Consider the following 6,170-nt stretch of genomic DNA (forward strand, 5'->3'; position numbering starts at 1 on the left):
TTCCAAAATGAGATACATATTCTTTCGTTCTATGAAGCAGTGGATACACAGTGATTAGCAAAGACTATACTGCCAGATGGTTAAAGATTTATAACATTAATGAGCGCTTGTGGAATCGTTTTTTAGCCTTAAATATGTTTTCTTTGTTGTTCTGATTTTTTTTTATTTTAAGTAAATAAATTTTTATGATCAGTGTACAAAATACTCAAAAGTTTTAGCCTTAAAATTTCAGCCTCTGGCTGTGGACCCTTTAGTAACAGCTTCCTAATTACAAGGTTATGAAATCTTGGCACAGACATATAGGGACAATAGTTAGTGTGCTCAACTGCTGCTCTGGGCCTGTCCTACAGACTTTATTTATTCTTGGCATTGAGGAGATTTGTAGAAAGAGAACATTGGCATGGGACACTGACTTCAGAGAAAGCTTTGTGTTTTCTACTGACTACTGGGAGTGTGTTACTGAAGTCCACACTAGAGTTCTGTCACTGAAATCTTCACTGGGGGTCTATCACTTATATACAGTGGGAGTCTGTCATTGAGGACTACGCTGATTGGGTCTGTTACTAATTGTGTCCGTCACTGGGGGTGTCCGTCCCTGACATCTGCACCAGGGGTCTGACATTAAGTAGTTTTGTTGCCAAGGGGTCTGTCAGTGAGTGGAGGCTTCAATTAGGGAAGGCTTTATTATTTAGCACTGCCCCTCAGGATCTACAGCAAATGTGTACACTGCATTGACATAGACACTATTTACCTGTACATCTTTAACACTTGTCCAAAATATTAGGAATTAATTAGCCATGCCCATTATCTTTTTTTCATAGCTGCTCCCCTTTACAAAATTCTAAAGCTGGGAAGTATAGCCTGTTGGCTTCTAAAACCCGGGCAGAGCCCACCCCTCTCCTCTGCTGAGCTCTGGGCTACAGACAGCAACCAGCCCTCTGACTACCAAGGGGCTACACAGATATGGTGGCTGCTAAAATGGGGGGGGCAGGCAGCAGGGTTTGGAGGGACACACTTGAGATTGACAGGACGGCAGAATTTGCATTGAAATTGTGAAACAGTCCTGCAGAATCTGGGACTGTTGGGAGGTATGTTGCACCAGTGAGTGGTCCTTTACATGTATAATGCTGGAGTGCTTACAAAAATTCAGAAAGGAATTTTAATTTATTTTATTTTCTTAGACATTGTAGGAAATAATAATGGAAGAGGAAGTCCAATGATCTTGTCATATACTCTCTTAGGAGAGCATAGAAGACACGCATTACACTTGTAAAGTATTTATGTGAGTTTTATCATTTCCTCAAAGAAAAATAAAAAAATGAAAAAAGCTGTATATGCCTAAAATAACTAATCCATGAGAAATATACACTACATGTTGATGTTTTTTGACCACCTGTTATGCTTTCCTGTTGAATGTAATGCTTTAGGAGTCACAAACTGGAAACAAGAATATAATCTTAAAAAAGTCAGATCTGGACACTTGTTCCATGCTTTTGCAAACAGTGCCATGCCAAGTTGTCTTCTGATCAGCAGGGCTCAGTTGTGGCAGCAACATTAGTAAGTTACTTTGACACAGATCAGGTAGGTATGCACAATTTCCTTCTAATTGCAGAAAAGTGGGATTTAACTAATTACCAGAGACTGGAAAGGATGGAGTAGGTCTAATACTGAACTCTGTCTAGGAAAGGGGATATTCCACTGATTACCTCCACCAATGCCTGTAGGAGTAGAGGTATATTCAACTGATCCTCAATTTCTGAGAAAAATGGGGCTATTTAACGAAGCATCAATAATTGGCAAAGGTGGAAGGGTGTTCCATCACCACTGCATCACAGGATAGGACTATTCCACTAAACCACCAATGCCTAAGAGAAGGTGCTGCAGATTAAAATATCTGAAAAACCACCAATGCCTTGGAAAGGAATTGTGTGTATGTGGGGAAGGGGGGATCTTCTAACCAATGACCTGTAATGTCTTGGGGGAGATCCTCTCCTCTATATTTTTAACATAAGGCTGTATTTGTGCTCCAAACCAGTGGTTTGGTGTGCATATTTATGTTATAGCCCACTATCCTAGAATGAGGGATAAACCTTGTCTTATTCAGATTTGTGATGCTAGGGGGAAATGCAGATACCTTCTGAAGTAAGAAGGAGGTATTGTATTTCACCCAAGCTCAGTGGAGACCTTATGGTTTATTTTTACCTTCCACGCTATAACCTATAATAAATCTAGTTAATTTTCACATAACTTGTCGTTTAAATATATTCTGTAATGAGATGTTTTCTGGACCTGTTCTGGTCACCTTTGAGTTATATAATGTAGTTTTAAATATTCAATGTATATGTGAGTTCTTCTGACCCCACATTTCATCTGCTTAAAGCACAGCTTCCTGCGGCAGTGTTCCAGTGGAGTGACCCCTAACAACCTTTCCCTTCATAGACAGTAAGTTAAACACGGCTGAACACCACACTTTTTCCACTCCCACAATATGACTTAAGTTCTCTAGTTTTTAAGCTGGCTGCTTTCTCCTAGCATGACTTGTGAAATTTCAGATATTCACTCCAGCAGCCTATTTAAAATCCCCCAGTGTGTATGGTGTAAAAAAAATGTATGCCAGCATCTAGTACAATACTCACCTCTGTACCACCAGATCCAGTTCACGCAAGCTAAACTCCTCCTTTAACATATTTACACCGTGTCTTACAAAAGTCATTTGACATATGGAATTCACTAGTTTTGTAGATGATTTTGGACACATTAAAACAAGAGTTTTATTCCTTAAAAACAGGTTGTGAACATTTTTTTTACAAATCTATTTAAACATTTCTGCTTAGGTCAGATTTAAATCTAAGAAACATTGTTTGCTATAAAAAGTGGAGTTGGTAACTTAACAGTAAAGTGGATTACCAAGAGCACTAGCTGTCTGTTTATAAAGAATTGGTAATATGATAACAGATCCCCATTGCATTGTTTACCACTTTATAACATCCACTTGCCACTTTTTATAACACCAGATGTATATAAGGGTGATCAGCATGGTGGTGATTACACTAAAGTGGCAATCAGAAACTAAATTTACTGAAATAGAGTAACTGGTCGCCATATTTGAAAGTAGCAAACAAGGCCCATTTTCCTTCATTGCAGTCTATGCAATTGTGAGATCAATTTAAAAGTGCCAATCAGAATGTTTGAAACAAGCACCACTATTATAAATTGTTTCTTATGGCATTGTCCACCATCAAAGCAGTCTGATGATCGCCACTTTAAAAATATGTCAGAACTAGTAAATATACTGATAAATAATGTGCCAGCGCCATAAAAAATGACAATCATTCATAAAAGTGGCAATCATGTCAGCTGATCAACACTTTAATGAATAGGGTAAACACAATATAACCCTCATTTTACTAAAAATAATGACACTTTAAGGGTGATTTAACAGGGGGCCTTTTTTATTAAATTGACCGATCGTGTTTATTATATACTACCGTATTTCATTGGGTACCGGTGGAGGACAAAAAAAAGCAACAGGGATGCTTTCAAATAGCAGTGTCACTGGTAGCACTGTAGAAATTGTTTTACTCAATTAGGCCACTGGTAGCATTGAAGTCACTGCTAGCACTGGAGTTACAGGTGGCTCTGCACTAGGGTACTAGTAGCCCAAGGGATTTATGTTACACTGCACTAGGGTACTAGTAGCACTGGAGCACTAGTAGTTGGGCATACATTGGCAGAAGCATAGCAATATAGGAAAGTAAAGCATGGAAGTCACAGGAGTGGCAGCTGGTTGTGCTAGAAAAGACAGGGACAACTTCAGAGACAAAGTAGTAGTAGTTAATCCAAATATTTTAAAAAGGCACAGAGATGTCGGATCACCTAGATTTAACTGGTTTCCTGAGCATTGAGTCTTTGAGAAATGGGCTCATTTGGATCATTATGAGACTGGAGTTCACTAAATGGATTCATGAATCAAGCAAACTGTCATAAACAGAGGTCCAGATCCAATGACAGAATGACTCCTGGTAATGTATGAAGTGTAAATGAACAAAAATCCATATGGGACTTTAGCGGCTCAACTACAAAATATATTTAACAAAGTTAGTTTTATTTATATTTGACAAAGGAGTTTTTAACAGACTGTTTTGAAACAAAGTTGTCATGGGGCACAGAGGCTGCATATTAGAAGACGTGGCGGTGCACCATTGGCCACTCAAAGATACATGGACTGAGAAAACATTGGAGCCACTGGTAGCACCGGTATCACTTCACTGGGTACCCTAATAACACTAAATCAATGGTATTGCTCAAATCACTGTAAGAAGTCAGGGATCTGGAATGCTGTGTATTTAGGACCCCACATATTTGCCAAGGGGACCTAATTATTTCTGGTCACATGTGCTATTGCATCGGGGTTATGATAGCTTTGGTAACAGCAAGGAGCTCAGCAAAAGTATAGTAATACTTTGCATCACATCTCAATAAAAGGACGATGAAGAGAACTATCCTGTGATTGTCTGCAGCGACAATCCAGAGGGAGATCTTGGTGCCATCCTTAAAGAGGAGATCAAGCTCGGGATCTCTGGAGAGATGGGTATGACGTACAAAAATGTATTAAATGGCCAAGATTCATTTGACAAAAATATAGAAACTTTCTTTTATAACAAATGGATTCAATGAATATCACAGTTTCCTCCTCCACTGTGTTATTTAGAGTGAAGGATGAAGGAGATGTGTTTAATGTTCATGAAATATGTCCATTAGGGACAAAAGTTGTAAAATGTCTGCTAGGAATCAGGACTCATTAGTGAAGTCACTACAGAAATGCACCCCAAGAGAAGCAGAAAGGTCATGTCCTCCAGAAAATATTTCAATTTGTTAACTTCATCAACATAAGCCTGCCTGTTCCAAACCATCACAGAAGTGGGTAAGGCCAAAACATTCTAAATTCTTAACCTCCTGCACTTCCTCCATGTGTTTTTTTATTGTTCTTTCAGGCTGACAGCAATATGGCAAGTGAAAGACCACATTGTTTGCTCACATTTAGGGAAAATGCCTGATATGCATTACCCACTACAAGGATCCATCTGGTTACAGCTAGTAAAATAATTGTAGTATTCGAACCAAACCATAAGTAATCGAGTGATTTGTCTCCATAAATAAAAAATGGATGTTTAAAATACAAAACACAAAAAAAAGTATATACTTGCCTGCAAGTTTTTCCTTTTCAGTGACAAAAAACTTTTTCAGTGCAATTTCTGTGAAGCTTTGTGCTACATTTTAGCATCAAATGCAACACCATAGTTCTATTGTATTTTTGCCCCGGTTAATTGGAATTTACATACTGCCAACATCAAGAGCCAGGGAGCTGAAACATTCCTTTTAAAAAAGGAAAAGAACATGGTATCAGATCTGTCATCTTCCAATCAACAACACAGACAACCAATTTCAAGGCTCCATCACAGTCTTTTTTCCACTATTGTTGAAAAAGGTATTATGAACATTATAATCTCTCTGTATAACACACAGCTGTACCTGGCACACACCTTGGGAGTTTTGTACAACACAGAAAAAGAGCATAAGATTGTTAAGAGGTCACTGGATTTTTGACAACATTTATAGATAATTTTCTGAACTTGGAAGGACTTTGGGAAATACAAGAATAGACATTATTGTAGGATTTATTACAGAAGTTGTATCTGTCCGTAATTTTGTTGTTCTCAATAATCACCACTAGATGGAGCCATTGTTGAATTAAAAAATAGTAAAAGTCATTGCATTTCTCTGATTTCTTTTTATATTAAAGTGGCTTTATAGGGTTGGTTTTCTATGTGTATTTGAAACAGACCTCACACAATACAATTTGATTGTGCCATTTATATATATATATATATATATATATATATATATATATACACACACACACACACACGCGAAGGGGTGCTGAGAAGTTCCTAGGTTTGCCCAGAAAGAAGAGAGCCAAATGAAATAACACAGAGTTATGAAATAACACATTTATTCAACATATTCCTCCTGGAACTGATGCACTTGGTACAGCATAGTTGCAGCTTTTCTAGAATGTTCAAATAAAAGTCCTTTGGTTGGGTCGCAAACCAGCTTTCAGCAACATCTTTGACGTGAGAAATGCCCTCAAAACGTTGCCCCTTCGGGTG

The sequence above is a fragment of the Pyxicephalus adspersus genome, chromosome 1 (assembly GCF_032062135.1).
Source record: "Pyxicephalus adspersus chromosome 1, UCB_Pads_2.0, whole genome shotgun sequence".
In the NCBI taxonomy this organism is placed as follows: Eukaryota; Metazoa; Chordata; class Amphibia; order Anura; family Pyxicephalidae; genus Pyxicephalus; species Pyxicephalus adspersus.